Genomic DNA, 22,090 nt, shown 5'->3' with positions numbered 1-22,090 from the left:
GCACTAGTGTCAAATTGATATTTTGTAATGTTTATATGTTATCTGCTTTGTATGCTCACGCCCTTGCTATGGTGAAAACTTGAAAGCAATAAATTTATTATTATTATCCTGTTCTTTACGTGACTGATTCGCTCTATAAATAAAAACAAAAAAATAAAAAGGTCCATTAAATAAAATAAATGAAATTTGTTTGTTTCTGGTATTTTACGCTGATAGACGCATCTAAGGGAAGGTGTATAAACCTTCAGATTCTTGAAAAGGGAAATGTTTTGCCATAATTTGTTTCCAATACATTTTAACGTGTCCCTACACTATATAGGAAATTCTGTCAATATTAAATGGCAATTCTCCTACATCTTTATAGAAACATAAATCTATCTATTGTTATAGTCAAAAAAGTTGTTAAAGAAAAAAGTAGTAGTGCATTATCACTACGGTGACCATTATTTTTGTATCAAAAAACAGGACAAGGAGCAAAAAAGCATAAAAATATTAATACGTTTATTAACACGAGATCGGTTATTACAAAACAATGGCCATATAATGTGGCCCATATTCAGCCGAAACTGAGCCACTACTTGAACTATACACGTATTAATTAGTAACAAAATGTAAATAGTAACTCTTGTAACATTTACCGATCGTTGTTTGCACTAGTCGACTAGTCTACTCTGTCGGTAAAACAAGTTGTGTTTCACGCTAAAGGTTCGTCCAAAAGTTAATGTACACAGAAAATTTTTTTTCTAAACGATTATTTGCGAACTTAATTATTATACATTTATACTATGTATATTTTTACATTCAAAAATTAAATTTGAGTATAATTTAAATTTCATTGAAAAACAGTACAAATAAATAAAAAACAGGACATTTATGCTTTAAAAAAAAAAAAGGACAGCTTCTTAAAAAACAGTACTGTCCTGCCAAAAACAGTACGAATGGTCACCGTAATTATTACCATCCCATTGCACCATCACAAAGTACTCTCTAATAAATGAATTAAAAAATATTTGAAGTTTAAATAAAATGTTTGTTTTAGTTAAAATTTCATGAAATCCAATCTAAGTCAATGAATAATAATTTTTAATATTTGTTTTACAAAACATATGTTTGTAGAACCTCACGGCCATGTTTGTTCGTAGCGGCCATTTTGCCAGTTTTACTCGTCTTGGCAACATCGTAGTTGCTAGTTGAATTCGTTTTTTTAAATTAAAATTGAAAGTACAAGAAATGACAAAAAAATTATTAATGTAATTTCATTTAATGATGACGCTTTTTAAATTACTATATACATTAGAAATTTAGTGCTCAAATCGAAATAAGTAGACTTTAAGTGTTAGTTATTTAATTTGTTGTTCGAAATTAGAATCGGGCTACAGACTTTGATATTAATAAAACATGCCATCACAAAGCTGAAATAAAATAATACTTTTAAAAGTTTTTGTCTTTTTTTGTTAAGGAGAAGGTATGGATTAATTATTTACAGAACTCAAAAGTTTGGGTTCAACAGAAGGTTAGCTAACTTAAATTTTATGGACGTATTTAGGCTAATTGTAATTTTTCAATAAACGAACAATAAAAAAAATATATGGAGTCTTCCGAGGGCAATTTTGTAAGTTAAAGGAATTTATTTTGAAGCTCATACTGTGCATTCCGAAACCACTACTCAACTAGTTGGTACATAACAAAACAGATGTAACGATTCAATGATTTCCTCTTCTGAAAGAACGAATTGTAAACCACCAGTAAGTGCTTCTTTTGCTCCTATATATACGTCTCTGGGCTTTTTAGTCATTAATCTCCCCCATATCAAGCCTCTCTTTGCTGTGGTTTTGCTGGTTCAGTGAAGGTTTCCAACTCTTCCTCTGCATCTCTTTTCCACCAATCACCAATAAATCCAGTTGCGACTATTCTTCGCTCCCATACAATCCACTCATAACTTCAACCATTTTCACTGTCCAGCGATTCTGCGCAGGATCTCTAAGGCTAAGAAAGAAAAAAGAATCTTGCCAAAGAATAAAACAGGTCTTTTATATTCCGAGGATAGCTCTACAACTATCCCCTACTCATAAACAGCTACCGTAACATGATCTAAGCCATTCTGAGGTCTACTTTTGGATATAGGAATTCATTTTGGAGCCCCTACTGTTCCTTCCGAAACACTACCCAACTGGTTGGCACTTAACAAAACAGACCTAACGATTTAATGATTTCCTGTTTTGAAAGAACGAATGAATTGTAAACCACCAGTTAGTGCTTCTTTTGCTCCTATATAAACGTCGCTGGGCTTTACAGTCATTAATCTCCCCTACATCAAGCCTCTGCTGTGGTTTTCCTGGTTCAATGAAGGTTACCAACTCTTCCTCTACATCTCTTTTCCACCAATCACCGATCTTTCTTTTATAAATCCAGTTGCGACTGTTCTTCGCTTCCATTCAATCCACTCATAACTTCAACCATTTTCACTATCAAGCGATTTTGCGCAGGATCTCTAAGGTTAAGAAAGAAATAAGAATGTTGCCAAAGAAAAAACAGGTCTTTTATATTCCGAGGATAGCTCTACAATTAGCCTCTATTCATAAAAAACTACCGTAACATGATCTAAGCCATTCTGAGGTCTACTTCTTCCAACAGATCAGAGCTAACTTTGACATCGATAATCTTCGCAACCAATTTTCTCTGCGCCTAAAAAACAAAAGAATCATCGGAACTATTTTTTTCTTGTCTGGAGGCTCTCACAGATGGCCAGGGGAAATTCTAGCTCGATGTTTTTGCATAAATCTCCATTAGTGGTATAATTTCGATTTTAACTTCAATAATTTGGGACCGTTTAAAACGTTCTATGTTTCCAAACCTCACATTCAAATCAATACAATGTGTTATGTGATTTACTCCAAAGTCATAAACTTAACTGAAGGATCTGTAATTCAAAGTATTTTTAAAAAAAAAATCAAAATTAACTATGGCAACACATAAACGCACTGCATATTAGTCTGTTTGTCTTCAGAAAGGGGCTCTTTCCGCATTATCCCCCAATCACCGTGCAGTTTGTTATGAGTGGTAAATTTTTAAAGTGTGAATGATTATTCCAGAATTGACGCTCATGGTGGGGGACAGTTTTTAGCTTACAAGGAAATCTAAGTAGTACTAGATAGTGCTTAAATGCTGTGCCTGTATAAAAAGTGCCTATATAGAAATCAAAAAGGTTAAGCTTATGTAAAATTAAACCTCCAAATGTTTACACATAGTCTTCTTATGTACACAATATGCAAAAAAGCAAAAACGTTCAACTTGTTAGTTAGGACCGTTGTTTATATCTTGATCAGATTATTTGTTGTGCATAACTTGTTCTATAAGAATCTTTAAATTTCTGAATTCTGAATGTGCCTTACAATTCATTGAATGTAGGATGTGATCTTTTTCAACATTGAACAACTTCTTATTATTCGGTATCCTATATCCGGATAACTAGATCATTTTTGAAGATCACTGGTGGCAAAAAAGTGGTCAGATAATTTTGTAAATCTTATCTGTTTTACACTCTGCCCCAAACAAACATTGTCAGGCCGAGGTTCCAATTCTCTTCCATTATTTCGAAAACATTATTCCATTTTCTTTCATTTTGCGTGTTTAATTGAATTGAATTAGGAAAATTGTGGTGACCACACACATATATATATATAATGTATATTATATTGAAATATGTATTATGTGTTGCGAGCTTATTGCCTGAAATGAATGAAATACATTTTTCCTAAATTACACCGAAACAACAATCGTCCTCATTTCATAGTCTTGGCTATGAAATTCCAATGGCATTTTTTAAAGCTGCTAACAAATCAACAGATCTGTATTGAGGTAACTGCAGAAGTTGGACTGCAGCCAGCCTGAGTCACCTCGATACAGAGACTTTAAGTTTGTTAGAAGTAAAAAAAGAAGTGTTTTGGATTATTAGCTAAAAGACAGAAATAGGAGTTGTTTGTCGTTAGGAATTTAGAAAAATAATATGTATTACCTTTGATTCAGTTCAAGTTAGTATGTAATATTGAAGCCGACATATGGTCCTACATTTCATTGCATTAATTTAAACTTGAGGTTAGAACAATAGAATATGTTAATCAGCACCGGATTATTGAATAAAAATACTTAACAGAGATTTATTGCTAATGGGAGAGATTCGCATACTTCATTAATGGATAGCTAAATTCAGATGAAGTTTATGACAGAGTAAATATGAACTGGAATATATGGATAGGCATAGCGAAAAGGGAGATGAACTGGATTAGGGGGATACTTGAACTGGATTAGAGGTAAAGATGACCGGATTAGTATGTTTGAAGACCATTGATTAGAGGAATTGATGACCTTGATTAGAGGAATAGATGATTGATAGATGGCCTTGTCTAGAGGGACAGATGGCCCGGATTAGACAGATTGATGATGGTTATATGAACTGGATTGATTACCTGGGTTATAGGGATTGATGATGGATAGATGACCTGAATTATAGGGATTGTTGATGGATACATAGCCTGGACTAGAGGGACAGATGGCCTGGTTTAGAGGGATTGATGATGTTGGATAGATGGCCTGGATCAGGGGGATTGATGATGGGCAGTGAACTGGATTGATAAGACATAGACGACCTGGATTGGAGGGATAAATGATGGATAGTTTATAGGGATTGTTGATGGATGGATGGCCTGAATTATAGGGATTGTTGATGGATACATGGTCTGGACTAGAGGGACAGATGGCATGGTTTAGAGGGATTGATGATGAATAGATGGTCTGGACCAGGAGGATTGATGATGGGTAGTGAATTGGATTGATAAGAAATAGGCCACCTGGATTGGAGGGATAGATGATGGATGATGACCTGGTTTATAGGGTTTGATGAGGAATTGATGACCTGGATTGGAGGGATAGATGATGGATAGATGACCTGGTTTATAGGGTTTGATGAGGAATTGATGACCTGGATTGGAGGGATAGATGACCTGGTTTATAGGGTTTGATGATGGATAGATGACCTGAATTATAGGGATTGTTGATGTATAGATGGCCTGGACTTGTGGGACAGATGGCCTGGTTTAGAGGGATTGGTGATGATTGATAGATGGCCTGGATCAGAGGGATTGATGATGGGTAGTGAACTGGATTGATAAGACATAGACGACCTGGATTGGAGGGATAGATGATGGATAGATGTCCTGGTTTATAGGGTTTGATGAGGAATTGATAACTTGGATTAGAGAGATTGTTGATGGGTAGATAACTTTCATTAGAGGAATTTATGATGGATAGTTGACCAGGATTTGGGGGGAAGATCATGGATCATGAATTGGAATAGTAGGATTGATGACCTGGATTAGAGAGAAGATGAACGGGATTAGATGATTGGTTCATTTATAGTCTCGTAAATGAGTATAATTTAGTAGTACGCTCCTATATCTTGTATACTGTAAAATGAGGTCCATATGCAGTACTTAGTATGCATGACGATCAGGCTAATTTTATTCCTTTATGAATTGGAGTCAATTTGTCTGATGTGCTCAACTGACATGAAGCGAAGTCTAAATAGCACATCCATACCTTCTACACTGGAATACTTTATCGTCCTATTTTACATCATTTTGTGATGGCCTTGGTGATTTATCAAATTGCTTTTAGTAGTTCTTCTTATTTCAAACCAAGATAAATGAAAATTAAACCTATTTATGTTCGACCTGAACCCTAAATTGCTTCTAAAGTGAATGAATAAACGAATTTAAATTAATAATTTTTTTTTTTTGGTAAAACACAAAATAAACTTGTATTTTTATTATTGTGTTATTAATTCAACTTGTAGTGGATTATTGTTCGTATTTTCTCTTTTTTAAATTCCATAATTCGAAGCGCGATGTTCGGTTGAAAAGCACGAGTGACATCTACCAGCTCAAACTGAATAGGATTATCTAATCTATGTAACCATCTGGTTACACACTTGGAGCTGATGGATAATTGAAATTAGGCAGATAGATGACATTATTAGAGGGTAAATGTCATATGGATTTCACCTGTTACTGGCCTGAAGTTCTGACCTGAATGTTTACTAGCGATGCCAAAGACTGCTGCTAAAAACACTTCAAAGGTTTCCAAACTCTTTCACTGCCCTTACTGTTTTGAACCATCTGTTGCCAACCGTCTTGATAAAAAACATACTAGGGTTTTTATCTAGGGAATCCTGGGGTGGACAATGTATTAGTTATATTTTAAAACAATTTCATAATTTAGGTTTAGAGTTTGCTTTTTAGACAGGAGTTTTCAGGTACCAATCAACCAGCTTTTGCTGTTAATAACACAAAAACAATCTTACACTGACAACATATCTGTCATCAATAATCACACAATGTAACAACATTTCACATAACTACAATCTAGGATAAAATCACTTTACCAGTATTCACGCTCATGGTGGGGGACAGTTTTTAGCGTACAAGGAAATGCTATGTAGGTACTAGAATTTAAGCACTATCAAAGTTTCCTTTGAGCAGAACATGAAACAAACTTTCACAAAGAAACGAAGTGACTTTATAGAAATCAAAAGGTTAAGGTTCTATAAAACTAAACCTCCAAACCTAGTGCACATAGCCTTCATATGTTATGTACACAATATGCAAACAAACAAAAACGTTCAACTAGGTAGTTAGGACCGTTGTTGACCATTAATTCGAAAACATGATTCCATTTTCTTTCTTTTTGCGTGTTTAATTGAATTGAATTAGGAAAATTGTGGTGACCACACACATATATATATATAATGTATATTATATTGAAATATGTATTATGTGTTGCCAGCTTATTGCCTAAAATGAATGAAATACATTTTTCCTAAATTACACCGAAACAACAATCGTCCTCATTTCATTGTCTTCACTACGAAATTCCAATGGCATTTTTTAACGCTGATAACAAATCAACAGATCTGTATTGAGGTAACTGCAGAAGTTGGACTGCAGCCAGCCTGAGTCACCTCGATACAGAGACTTTAAGTTTGTTAGAAGTAAAAAAAAAAATGTGTTTTGGATTATTAGCTAAAAGACAGAAATAGGAGTTGTTTGTCGTTAGGAATTTAGAAAAATAATATGTATTACCTTTGATTCAGTTCAAGGCTTAAAGAAATTATATTTGGAATCGTATTTGTTGATTTAATGGTGGATTTCGTATCCCAAGTCCAGAACGAAGTGATCCAGTTTGTTCTTGAGGGTAAATTATAATTGAAAATATCAATTCCACTTTTTGTTTTTTTACCTTCGGCGTTCTCCGAAAATCATCGGATAATCGGTAACCTGGAATGTGTAAGAAGTTATAGCCACTTTTCAATTCCTTTTTTTTGATCGACCTTTTTTGGAATACTGTAGGGTGTATTCTTTTTTCAAGGAGCTTTAAGTAATTTAATTATATTAGGTTTCCGAAGCTCAATCAAGCGCTGATGATCAAACAAAATCTCGTTTCTTTGCAAATATTGATTTTGACTTCTAGTCTTCTTTTATCTATCCGGGAATTTAACAGAATTAATTGGAATTCCCCTAAAATAGAACTGCATTTATTCGCGTGCTTTTGTTACTGGGATTCTAATCAAATTTTACAAGCTTTATTGAGAAATGTTGTTAGAGATGAATCATCTTGTTCCAATGCTGTATACAAAATTAGAAATTGGATCTGTGCACTCTATTTAAGATATCAATTCTTCTGGGTTTTAAAATTGAGCAATCTTTTATTTAACTTAGGTTCCTCTGAAATGAAGGTTAAGAATGAAGCGTTAACAGTAATGATGAGTTTAAAAACGAAGCCTTTTTTTAACTCATGATGATCTGATTAACCGCTTTATAAGTTCTCATAAAACAGTGAGAACCTTGTCTGAGATTGAATATAAAAGATAATGTAAGTTATAAGTTTCTCTAAAACTGGGTCTTCAGGGAAAACGGCGGTTCCCTAACGTTCGAATAGTTACTATCGGTTTCGATATCGCCGTGACGCTTCAAATCATTTCGAATACGACTACCATCGGTTTTATTGTATATCAAACGCAAGCACGTCGATTGCAAAAGCAAGTAATGGCAGCCTGCAACAAAACCGTTTTACGCCGTTCTACGCTCTTCCGTTTCGTATTTCGCGTAAGCTCGTCTTCTAATAGACCCGACTTGAGTAGGCAAATTGGGAAAAATGCTGTTGTGTTTAAGAAAATTGGTACATGCTTTAGCGTGATTGTGGTTATCAATTTTGGTTTTAATATGTAAAAAAGAATATTGCTCCTAATAATTGTATGTTAAGATTGGCCATGTTTATTCAGTATTCATTTCTACATTCATTCATTCATTCCAACTGAAAGCCTCCGGGCGCACACACTCGCAAGACTAGCTGCTCCAGAAAGTAACAAGACGTAATTCTGTTTTTTCCCTCCTAAGTGTACATAATTGAATAATATGTGTTTAGGTTTGGAATTTGAGTTTATAAAGTATTGTTTACCCTTAATGTTTCTGATTTGGGTGCATTGTGAAATTTCATTTTCGTTTTACAAAAGGAAAGGTTATTTATTACATTCATCCCGTATTCCACCATTCATGCCAAAATCCCCTCAATAATTTCGCGGTTATCCTCGATTAATCGTATTCCTTAATCGCTGGTTTTCACCCTGACCCTTCGCAGGTAATGCATGTCACAATGTAAGCATCAGCTACCCTGCATTAAACAGGGTCAAAACTGGCTGGAATACGGTTAGGCAAGAATGGTTATTTTTTGGGGGGCAGAAATCTGAGCTCTACCTCCTCGTGGTGCCCCCCGGTAAACTGTTCTTATGAGCAGGCTAACAGAGCCAGTACCAAAACAAGCTCAAATTTTAGCAATTGCAGCCTTTGGATCTGGAAACAGTCCAATGGTTTGTGATGCACTGAGTTGATAACTTTATTAATGATTGTCAAAATCATCCTTAAGAATTTTTATAACATCTGTAAAACCATTTTTGCCTTTTCATGATACCAATTAGGATTAAAGATATATAGAGAATCGTAAAAAGTTTTCAACATTAAAGAAAAAAAACATCTATTTTAATTGTCAGTGCTAAATACAATGAAAATAAGCAATTTATATTAAACGCAAGAGTTTTACTTGAAAGACTTCAACAGTGAAAACTCACGTACAAGTTACACAACTTCCTTTGTTATTACATTTCTCGATCCCTATGTTTTTAGCGCTTTCCGTCACTAAGTGTTAGAGTTTTGATTTGATTAAAAGCGTGAATTTAGTCACGCAGAACCTAGTAGAAAGTCAAGTGGAAGCTTTAGCAGAAATGTTGGCTCCATCTGTATGGGTTGCAGAAGCCATGAAAATGTATTTTGAGAAGCTGTTTTCTGTTATAAATTTGCCCATAACATGGAGAAAAACTAGGGTGATATAGATTAACTAGGAATTTTATATATATTTATAATATTCAGTTTAAATTATTCGTTATTTCCTTTTTGTCTTTTATTTTCTCTTACTTTAATAAGAAAAGTATTTAGATCGTGCGAAACTCGCAAAATTTGCAAGTATCGATGTGCACGTTAACAAATTGCCTCAAAAATTGAAGGGTGAAGAGAGGGAACTAGTTGTAGGGAAATTTAAAATTTTGTTTAAGGTTAGATCATAATAAGAACTGAATAGTAATAAATGTTGAAGTCCTAAAGTAATAAAAATTTCACTATTACAGAGGTGATAACTGTTACGGTAGAACGGTTAATTTTGTTCTCTTTTTAGATTCTCTCTCTCTCTCTCTGTTTAGTTCTCTCTCTCTGTTGTGTGAGTGAGAGGTGAGTATTGAGCTTGAAAGTTGAGATAACTACCTCAACTTAATCTCCCTATTCTCCTTAAACATCTTCCACTTCGAACTCTTGTTTGTGAAGGGCCGGCAAAAGTTATACATGAGACAGGACCTGGGGTATTTTATATAATCTATTTTTCCCTGATTACCAGTTGTCCAGGTAACAAGGCCAGCCGCAGAAACCAACACGCCCCACACATACAAACGTACAAATTATACTCAACTAACATGTCTTCAATACTCAAAAATAAGTTTGTGTAAATACTAAGTTAAGCTGTTAATTTAAAGATTATTCACGAAAAAAGAGAGAGAGAGAGAGAAAAAAAGACTTAAGAATCTCAAACCCTGGTCTACACCAATTTTTTTGTGATTTATGTGTGAAATATTGTAAGTTATAATAAAGTGCTCTTAACTTAACGAGAAATTATTAACCCTTTAAAGATAATTTTACAATTCAAGGGAGTTATTCGTCTCTTATAACATGACGAAAGTTGTCATATGACGATATTAATAATAACAATGCTAACAAAATAAAGCCTAAATAAGGTGTCCCTACGATGAGCCTATTTTGTTATTGAGGAGGGTGGAATTACAATTCAGGGTACTATAATTAAAGTTTTGGGATATGCAGATGAATTGGTGTTTTTGCCATCCAACTGTTATTCTCTTTAAAAAAAAATGATAAATTCCCTATCTGATTACTGTGATATGTGGCACTTAGCCGTCGTCAATTTAAAAAAATAAATTGTTTTCAGAAATGGGAAAAGGTTAGCCAGAAGAGAAAAGTTGCATTATAAAAAAAGAAACAATGAGGACCTTAACACCTAATAAATAAGTGGGTGTTACGCTGTCATGTAACTATCTTTAGAACAGCATTTTATATGTGTAGAAAGTTGAGAGCACGAAATTTGCTTTGAATAGTATATACAAATTAATAGCACACAGAAAAATATTGTTTGGTTCTAAATTAAGTGTATTCAAGTGCAATTCTGAATTTTTTTTGAAATGTACTTAATTTTAAATACCAATTACATAACGTGTATCATATATCACACGTCATACATTGAAACCTCCATCAACTAAGAACTAAGGTTGATCAGATCAGTTTGGTGTAGAGAATTCTACTTGCAGCAACGTTACTGTCTCACCTTACACTTACTGGCTGAGATAGAGAGAGAGAGAGAGGTATGTTTTATTTAAGATGTTAATGATGTGTAACACATGAAAAAACAAGGATTACAAAACTCTTGATTTCCTGGTTATCCTACTTACTGGAAAATACGACAAATTAAAATACGAAATATTGAATCCAAAATAAAAATTACCATTAACTATTATATACAACAGTTCCCACCATTCTGCACAATATAAACCAGCCGCCTTCTGACATCTCTTCCACCGACCAATACCATTCAAACAATATTCACAATTTATCGGTTACAATACCAAACATCGGCAAAACTAAACTAAATTAAAAACTAACATTGGATTGTACAAAAAGCGTACTCCGAATTTGAAGTTACTACGATTGCGAAATAAAAAGAATAATAAGGAGTTCTCGTTTAGTTTGACTTAGGATTTTATGATTTCTGCATCAGTGTATTAATAATTAAGCCTAACTGAACCAGAAGTGTATACAGGGTAGCCTGAATTTTGAGTTACGATTGTAAATTGAATGGCAAAATTAGAAATTCTCTTCTAGTTTTGAACAGAAAGAGAAAGATTATGAAAGAATAAAGAAAGACTTCACAATTTTTTTCGTCAAATTAGACGACAAACCTTTATTTTTCCATTAATTCTGCAATCATAATTTCAAATTGATGGACTCTGTTTCCACAATCTGTCAGTGGCTTAGTTTATCAATATTATGAAGCAGAAATCTTAATATCTGCTGTCAAACTAGACCAGAATTACATATTTGTCTATTAATTTTGCTATCATCACTTCAAATTCGGAATACTCTATATTTACATTCTCTCTTTACCATTCTGCGCTCCCGGTGTGTACAATCCACCTTTGGCTTATCTTGAAGTCACTGAAGCAGAAATCTCAATTTTATAGTAAAACTAGACCACAATAACCCATTTTTCTAATAATTCTGCAATGGTAACTTCAAATTCAGGGTATTCTGATTGCACAATCTACCTGTGGCTTTGTTATCAATAGTATAAAACAGAAATCTTAATCTTTCCAGTCAAAGTAGACCATTATTACTTATTTTTCTATTAATTTTGCAGTGGTAATTCCAAATTAGGGCTACCCTGTCTATCAATCCTCTTTTGACGTAGTTACTGAAATCTCAGAATTTGCTGACAAACTAAAGGCGGATTCCTAAATTTTTCCATTAATATGGCTCAAATTCGGGCTAACCTGTATTTTGCCTGAACAGTAGCTCAGTTATTAATACACTGAAGTAGAAATCTCATTTTTTGTTCAAAACTAGAGGAGGGTTACTTATTTTTCAATTAATTTTGCAATCGCAACTTCAAATACTGGGCTACCCTGTACATAGCACCTCTGGCTTAGTAATTAAATGTATAAAGCAAAAATGTCTATCTTTTTAATCAAATTAAACGAGAGTTGGAATGTATACATAGCAGGGCTAACGTCAGCATTTGGATTACTCTGGCAAGGCAGGGGCCCACGTCGTTTCTTGGGGTCTTCGGCACTTGCCACCCCTCGAGTGGAAGGCCCAGAAGGAGCGATTAAAGCAAATCATGAAGTTAAGTTAACAAATCACAAGGTACATGATTTTTAAACAGAATGACTGCCAAAGAAGACGACGGCTTATCTTCAGAATAGCTGAAAGTCGTATGTATATTGAATGATTAAATCAATTTGATTGATTTAAAATAAATTAATTCGGTGATTAAAATTAAAGTTCAGTTTAATTCTCAAATTAAAAATTAATAAAATAATCAATTTAGTTGTATTTTTAATCAGTGTCCATCTTTTTTAGGTTTCATTACTTTCGTTTCAAAATTTTTCAGAAAGTTTTTGTATGGCTAATATATTTAACATAAACCATGTGATATCTTGTAACCTCGGTGCAACCTCTCCTCGGTCAGTAAGTGCACTACAGGAACATGGCTGAGGTTGGATTCGCCGTTAAGTATGTATTTAAACTCATTAATCGTCGCTGATAATGGATGAAAGTGGAAAACCTTTAAGAGATTCAACAAACAGTGAACTACGATGAACAAAATGAATGATATATTTTACATTCAATTAATAATAAATGTTAATTGCTTAGTGATTCAAATAAGCATGTTTTGAGAAATTATTCAAGAAATAATACTAGCTAAAACACAAAAATGAAAAGGGATTTTAGTGAAGTGTTTGAGTTGTTTTCATTTTTTAAATTGGGTACATTTGTTTTGGTTGATTATTATTACAGGATATACACCTTTTCTACGGTTTCCATTCTTTTGGTCACATAGGTAGCATATATACATATATATAAATATTTAGGTAAATCTTTACAATAGCTCCCCAGAGGCGTGGCCTAATTCGAAGTGATTCTGATTCGCTGTTACTATAGAACCCGCCAAATTCAAATGTAAATATAAAAATATTTCTTTATTTTATATTTACATTTAAATCTGGCGGGTTATATGGTAACAGCGAATTAGAATCACTTCGAATTATTAATTCAAGATTGAAAATTTTATTTAAAAAAAAATTTCGTGGGGGGCTGTGCCCCCCACACCCCCCTTTTTGTGGGGGCTTTGCCCCCACGCCCCCTGATCTATTTTTTGTTTTTATGGGGGCTTCGCCCCCCACACACCCCCCCCCCCACTGCCCCACTAATCCACTAACACAACTCTAATTTGTAATTCAGACACATGAAAAACAAAAGAAAAGAAGCCTACCTTATTCAATGCAATCCCTATCCTTCTGTTTCTACACTTTATGCACTCCCTTAAATAATGCTCTCATTTGATCGCCCATGGAAAAATGACTCCTTTTCATACTTATCTCACTTCCACACTTCGGACCTACATATCTATTACTAATTAAACCAACACTTATTCAAAATGATAAAACTTTCATCTCTTTATCCTCCCTCAGACTACATTCATGCTTTAAATTAAAGAAAAACTGTAAATTCAAAACGCTCATCTTTTATGAAGTTTCAAAAAAAAGGAACCTAAAGTTACACACTGGCACTAGCGGGAACTGATAATACGTTGAAAAAGAAGCAGTTACTATGCAGTAAGTGTACTGCGCATGCGCGCTCAACATAAATAGCTAAGAAATTCAAAAAAATTATATACAGCACATTAGCGGGAAGTTGAGAAATTTAAAAAGAATATATTGAACATTGGCGGGAAGTAGTTTAAAAAGTCAACGGTAACTGTGCTGTACTGCGCATGCACCAAAAATAAACAGGCCACGCCTCTGGGGAGCTATTGTAAAGATTAGCCAATATTTATATATATATTTTGGTTGATCTTTACAATAGCCCACGGAGGTGTGGCCTATTTATTTTAAGTGTGGCCTATTTAATTTAAATAAAATTTTCAATCTTGAATTAATAATTCGAAGTGATTCTGATTCGCGTTACCATATAACCCGCCAGATTTAAATGTAAATATAAAATAAAGAAATATTTTTATATTTACATTTGAATTTGGCGGGTTATATGGTAACAGCGAATCAGAATCACTTCGATATTACCGTGGGCTATTGTAAAGATTTACCATATATTTTTTGTAAATATAGATTTGTTCTTCAGTATCACATACAGTTGAATTTAAACCACTTAACGTTCTGACAGTATAACGAGCGAGAGAGAAGGATTCCATTATAAAAATTCCTTAGTTAATGCATTTCCTACCATTTTTTAATTTTGCTAGGTTAATTTAAGACATTTTTGAATGTTTGGTCATGTCAAATTGAGTAAAAACATTAAATAAACTTCGGTTTCTTTTTCTCGAAATTGAATAAATCTTTCTTTTCGCCTTATCGTATATAAAAAAAAATCAACTCGTTTCTATCTGATAATGTTGGGCTAAAAATTAATAAAATTGAATGAAAATGTTTAAGTCATTCATCAATTGTTATAAATGTATTTCTCTAACTTCTTAATCCAGATAATAGTCTTTATTTTCAATTACGTTAAATACTGTTGATTTTCAGTAAAAACTGCAGATATTAGAATACTGCCTGCAAAACAGTTCATCAATAGAAGCCCAAGTGGTAAAAGACGTAAAACATCTATCTAGCAAAGGAAGCATCTAATAATAAAGGTAGTTACTTATTATTTTTCTTTTCTTCTTGGTCTTAATGGTGATTCCAAATGAGCCATCATTCGGTATCGCTCTTTAAGCAGTTGGTAGTTTGTCTGGTCTATCTTACACTTAACTATGCTGGTGACTCTCTAGACTCTAGACTATTATCAATCTTACACTCACATTTAAACACATTAGTGACTGTCTTTTTATATTTGTATAATTAATCTACTTTAAACACACAAACAAAGGAATAAAATATATTTATTTTCTTAATCATATACATTTCTGAGGGTTTTTGTGTTCTCATACGCTTTTTTGTTTGTATGTATTTATTTTACAGCATGATTGTAAAAAGCGGAAATAAAGAATATTAAAAAATTGAACATTTTTTTGTTTTATTAATTGGATTTCGATTACTTTTGGTATATAACACTTCACTTTGAGACAATTTTGTTGTAGTATTGTGTTCATAACATGTTCATTAATTAATTAATCAGTTTGCTGTTGATAATAAATAAATCTTTCATTGTTTATTTATCTGAAGATTGAGAAGTATATAAATGTTTTATATACCAAAATTAGTCCAAAGAAAATAATTGTTAGATTGAAAAACAATATATTTTTTAGAAGTATATATTATTATTTTCCGTTTTTTAAATTCTTGCTGTTAAGTAAATAAATACATTCACAAACAAAGAGTATAAAAACCCATAAACAAACTCAAAAATAAGTGTAAGTGTTGTGAATCGCCAACATGGTTAAATGTGTGTGTAAGGAGATCCTTTCTTGATATGGAAGTAAACTGTATTTTTGGAAATATATTTAAATTTCATTTTGATTTGGAATTGAAGTGTTTTTGCAAATATATTTCATTACCATTGAATGAAAAGATTTAGGTTTTAAAAAAAAGAAGTCAATTCTTTAGTTTAATTAGTCTTCTTTATTTAACTTTTATAATAATACAAAATGTCAACTTTGCTTCTTGAAGAAGTATTGATTTTATATGGTCTATCGTGTTCTTAATAGTGGTAAAGCCATTATTAATATAAATTGTGTATAAAAAATTGAATACAATTAATGACGTTTTGCATCTTAATGAATTACAGGGATATGAATATGTGAACTATTCAAACTTAAAAAAAGGTACAAAAACTGCTGTAGAGAGCGCTCTAATGGCAAGATCCTTAACTACACAGCAATTATTAGTTCTCAGTTCTTCCGCTAGATCGCATGGGTATGTAGAATTAGTTTTTAATTTCTCACAAAATATTTAATTATTTCCATTATGTCAGCATCTTTAAGTAACTTTGATATGTGCGCGAATTAAGTATTGAATAATTGATAGGGTGAAAATAATTGTACACGTATTTTTGTTATCTGTTTGTACATTACTTCAAACATGTAACTTAATACAAATAGAAGTTAAGATTATTTAACTCAGTCAATTTAAATCTTAGTTATTAACCTTATCCAATGAATTGTTGAATAACTGTGAAATTTTGGTAATACTTTTTGTTCAACACTTTAAAAGATAAGTTTAATCAAAATTTATTAATTTGATTGTATGTTTCAATCAAATTGAACTTATTGATTAATAATAAGTGTACTTTTTGGAAATCTATTTCATTTTCATTGAGTGAAAAGATTTAAGTTCTTTAAAAATTTAGTTAAATGTACATATCAATAGAATTAGGTTCAATTGGAGACACATTCATTTAATTATTATAGATGTTTATCTCTGGTTTCTTTATTCAAGATTAACTCTATGAGCCCTTTATTTTGATTACATTAAATAATGTTGATTTTCAGAATGAATCCTGCTGATGCTGGAGTACTGCCTGCAAAACTGTTCATCAGTTGAAGCCCAAGTGATAAAGACGTAAAACATCTCTCCATTGAACATATACAAGTTTTGTCGGGCATCAAATTGATAAAACAAGTATGTAGTTATTATATGTAATATGCATGTTTATTTTTAGTGTAATGCATGCAGAGTTGGGCATACTTCACGAGAGCAACGACTAAGTTAGCCGTTAGTAAAATTTTGTAGTGTTATTCATTAGCCTTAGTCGTGATAATTTTTTAATTCATTTTCATAAAAATAATTCCATAATGTGTGTTATTATATTTTTCCAAACAAATTAATTTTATCCATAAGGAATAAGTGTGTTATATTATAAAAATATCATTTATTATCATTGAATGAAAAGGTTTAGGTTAAAAAGAAAAAGTCAATTCTTTAGTTGAATTAGTCTTCTTTATTTAAGTTTTATAATATACAAAAGTTGCTACAGATGTTTTTCTCTAGCTTCTTAATGCTAGGTAAAACTCACTTAACATTTTAATTGTTTAAATTACAATAAATAATGATTTTCAGAATCAATACTGGTGATACCCAGATTACTGGCTGCAAAAGCGTTCATCAATGGAAGCCCAAGTGAAAAAGACGTAAAAGATCAATCCAATGTGAATATACCAACTTTGGTAAGGGATCTAAAAAAAAAAAGTATGTAGCTATTATACGTAATATGCATGTATTTATCAAAATTAAAAATTGCATGTTTAAAAAAAATTGAATAAAAAAGTAAGCTAAAAGTAAAAATGATTTTATTTTTCCATTAAATGTGTTAATTAGCATGAAAAAGTAAAAATAGAACGAAAATAATTGCTAATAATTGATTAATATTAAAAATGTGAATCAAATGTGTTCCAATGTGAATGTACCAACACATTTGTTTAGGGATCTGTAAAAAAAAAAAGCAAGTAGTTATTACTCGTAATGTGCACGTTTTTATAACATTAAAAAATTGCATGTTTAAAAAAATTAATTTTGTTGCTGAATAAAAAAGTCTAAAATTGCATTTAATTTATTTTTCTATTAAATGTGTTAATTAGCATGAAAAAGTAAAAATAGAACGAAAATAATTGCTAATAATTGATTAATATTAAAAATGCTAAAGAAAATGCGTAAAAAATAAAAAGGATAACCTAAAAGGAAGGTTACAGAGTCTAGAGAGTGGTAGAAGTAAAAAATATAACCTAAGAGGAAGGTTAAAAAAAGATGGCTGGCAGAGTCGTGAGAGTGTGCAAGAGCAATATACAGCTGGAGCGATCTAGTGGCCACTGGGTCAGGTGAGTGAACTGTCCGCCATCTTGCTCTGGGTGGGTATATAACTAAGTTCGTTGGAAGGGCGGGGCAGGGTGGGGAGAACCGTCGAAGCGACAACATCTCCCCACCTCATGATTCTTTGAGAGAGAGGTGATGAATGTTAGACAAGACTAGATAGATAACATATGTTTGGAGCGACGAGCGATCTACCTCCCTGCATCACTCAAGTCGTACTGAAGAGAAATTGCCTTGACAGCTGTATATATAGGGAAGGTTACAGCAGTGCTACCTGGTGGCAAATATGTGAACTACTTTGTAACTTACCTGTTAAGTGGCGCTCTCTGGCGGATTATTTTGGAACTAATTTCTTTTTTTTTTTTTTTAAATTTTACTGTTTTTCAAGTATTTAACATGTTTTTGCAATTATTTTGTCTTTTTCATTGTTTGTATATATATTTTTTCCTATATTAAAATGTAAATTGATGTAACTAAGTTAATGTATAAAAAAAAAGGTAAATAAATATAGACTTCTTAAATTAATAGATTCTTCTTTATTCTGCAACCATTTCACATTGAATTTACATGAAAAAAGTTTAAATTAATTTAAAAGTATTTAAATAATAAGGAAAATGTCTATAGGAATAAAATTTTCAAAAATACGGAGATGATTTTATAACAATTGGGCTATTTTGTCTGATATACACAATAGTACTTTCAATATTCTTTTAATATCATTTTTCTATTATTTTCATGCAATTAAAATTACAAATATGAAAAACAGTTTTAGATATGTGATGCAAAAATTCTACAGAATTAATGTGTACCATTGTGCTATAGTACTTTTAACTTTAATTATAACATGCTTTTAAAAAAAAATTAAACTTTTCTTAATCAGATTCAAAGGAAAAGATTTTTCAGAAAATTTTATTTGATAGCAGTAAATAATGGATAAGATTACCTGTACGAGATGATCTGTTCTACAGATGGATGTTGGTAGGTAGATTTTCTTCTTTGGTTTATTGTTTGAAATAGAATAGTTGAGAATCCCAAGGTAATCATTTCAGACGAAGCACTGGATAAGAAAATACAATACGTTAAAACCTTAAAAGATTGTTGGAATCAAAACCTATAGTAATGTTGTAGCAATTGTAACATTTTACAGTTAAACTACTTTTTTTCATTCAGTTTAAGTTCATTTAAACCAAATTAAAACCATTTTGCAATCTTTCTTTGCAAAGAAAGATTTTTCTGAAAGAAGGTTTTATTTTCTATTAAAATGCTGAATAATCAAACTTAATGTTTCACATACTAACAGGTTTGAAGAAATGAATTTAGCCAGAACTGAAGTTTTTATTTATAAAGTTTCTAAAGCGACTGTCCTGATAAATTTACTTATTTCTAATCAAATTTGTAATTATTGTTAGAATTAGTCACTTACCCGTATTAGATATCAGTGCAAGTAATGATGTCAAAACCTTTTATTTTAAAGAAGGAAATACTTGTCCAACCAATTCTCCAGGGAATTCCAAATTCTATATATCCTGATCAGAGAAGCATCAAAATTAAAACTGCAAATCACTAGATGATTTTCGGTAGTTAATCTGCAACAGGACAAAACAAAAAGCTGTATTTAAAAATATATGTATAGAAAAATACTCTCTTACATTTATAATAAAAAATTGATCAATATATTTGTTTTAGATAAGATAAGGGACCTAAGAACTTTAATCTAATCTTAATTCTCGTATAAGCGTTAAGGCAAAGTTATACATGACTTAGATTATTATTATTCTATTGTAATATATTGATAGATAGAAATTTATAGATGACTTAGATATGCTTAACTTTGTAAATTTTTAGATCGAAGTTCTTATTTTCCATGTACAAAACTGTTATTGAGCAATTACTTTAACAGCAAAGTGTGAAGAAATAGATAACATTTATTGAAATCTTTAAAAAACAAATCTAGTATAAACACTTTTTAAACCCATACCTGTACACTTCAAATTATCTGTTAACGAATTTCTAGGAAATTTGACAATTTTTTAACAGCTTCTTTTTAAATTAAAGGTAAATGTATTTATTAAAATGTTTTAAGAGTTTACCTGCAAGAAGCCTTTAGTTCAGCTGCTTATTTTCCAAGGATGTTATTACCTAAAGCAGATACGCACAGTACAGCTGCTCATTTTCCAAGGAATTTATTGCCTAAAGCAGATACGCACAGTACAGCTGCTCATTTTCCAAGGAAGTTATTGCCTAAAGCAGATACGCACAGTACAGCTGCTCATTTTCCAAGGAAGTTATTGCCTAAAGCTGATACGCACAATCAGTTTTCTAGATATAAAATTCCACTGACCTTGTTACAGTAGCATTAACATTAAAACTGCGTAAAAACCCATAAAGTACGCCAATCCCATAAAATTATAATAACTCATCAATGTTTCAGCCCGAATCGAATATAACTTATGAATTTGTAGAATGTTCATTATTCTTTCTCAAATGTCGAGTAAACAGACAGACAGAAAGAGAGAGTGAGAGAGAAATACCTTATTTAGTAGCATGACCTTAAGAAAGCTTAATGATGTTAATAAAGTACCAGTGAAACTATCCTAATTAGAATAAGTTATCTTCTAAAGCACCAAGACACCTGAATATGTGAAAATTTTGAACTGATTGGAATACTTCACAACATAATAAATTAATGAGATAAAAGGTGGAAAAGAAATAGAATTCAAAAGTAATAAATAAAACAAGAAAAGCAAATACTCAAACAAAATGACAAAGGTTTCACAAAATGACAAAAACATTTGTGACACGTACGTATTAAAGAAAAAAATAAATACTGCAATAAAAACTATAAAAGAATTATAATAATACAGATTAATAACTGATAAAGGAAAGCTAAAATTCTTGACTAAAACCCTTGAAAACGATCTCGCGTATTAATTAGAACTACTATTTACTTGCACATTTATGGTCATATTTTCAAAAATTATTTTTGAAGACAAGCTAAAGCATTAACCACTCTGAGTATTTTTTAGAATATATAATAAAATATAAGAGATAAACAAATATTATCCAAGTACTACCTGCTTTCACAACACAGTCCCATGTCTGAAGAAAGATAACCTTCCCTATCAAGCAATGCACTGCTGTACTGAGCAGGTTATCAGATGTTCACATGCAAAAATAAATCAGTATCATAAATACAAAAATGTAATTTATAACTAAAGAAATAAATATAACATAAATAAATATGAAAGATAAAAAAATACATGATCAAAATGATGAAACTCGTACAATTTAGAGAACACACTATTTAACATTTAAAAAGTGGCTAATGGCCACAGGCATAGGCCCCCCCAAAAAAAAAAAAAAAAAAACATTTAAAAAGAGTAATTTAAAACCAAACTTCCACTAGGAATTGCATCTGAAAGTAAAAATGAAAAATATAAGCGGAGAGATAACATAATTCAAGTTAATGTAAAAAGGTTTTAAAATATGACCGTAATTAAGTAGATTAAAAAACCCCTGTTTATTCGACAAGTTACTGATAATTCGTTTATGAATTTAATCCGAAGCCCTCAGTAATGAGAGAAATAATGTACAAGAACGTGTGTATAAATAAATTTTATCAAAAGAAAAGTACCTTAGCAGACAGGGAATAAGACATGCCAACCTTTAGTGTTAACACTACAAAACTTGATTGTTAATTATATCAAGATTAGCTAGTCCCAAATTAGAGAGAGAATAAAAATTATGAACTGAATTGACAATAATCTTTTTCCCCTTCAAATTATGTTTGGTATAATTTTGCAGACAAATTTCTCTGTACGAATTATGTTTTGGACAGCAAATGACGACGCGATATTCAATCAATTCCCTGAAAAAACTTGGCACTGG

At 31.8% G+C, this 22,090-nt stretch overlaps 2 long non-coding RNA genes across 2 annotated transcripts; one reads left to right on the top strand and one right to left on the bottom strand.

Moving 5' to 3' along the window:
- Window positions 1-12,926: 12,926 nt before the first annotated feature.
- LOC141453462 (uncharacterized) lies at window positions 12,927-18,727 on the top strand. The gene is made up of 5 exons (XR_012458000.1): window positions 12,927-13,281; window positions 14,984-15,093; window positions 16,185-16,312; window positions 16,888-17,017; window positions 17,456-18,727. It is a non-coding gene; the product is annotated as an uncharacterized lncRNA (long non-coding RNA).
- LOC141453459 (uncharacterized) lies at window positions 17,433-21,362 on the bottom strand. Its single transcript, XR_012457997.1, has 5 exons — window positions 21,277-21,362; window positions 20,293-20,494; window positions 19,626-19,788; window positions 19,146-19,259; window positions 17,433-17,571 (listed from the first exon to the last, which is right to left on the bottom strand). It is a non-coding gene; the product is annotated as an uncharacterized lncRNA (long non-coding RNA).
- Between the last annotated feature and the right edge of the window lie 728 nt (window positions 21,363-22,090).

The sequence above is a fragment of the Rhodnius prolixus genome, unplaced genomic scaffold (assembly GCF_049639745.1).
Source record: "Rhodnius prolixus isolate KJV_2025 unplaced genomic scaffold, Rpr scaffold_3, whole genome shotgun sequence".
NCBI lineage: Eukaryota > Metazoa > Arthropoda > Insecta > Hemiptera > Reduviidae > Rhodnius > Rhodnius prolixus.
Note: the sequence above shows the minus strand (reverse complement) of the source record. Positions and strands in the feature narration are given on the sequence as shown.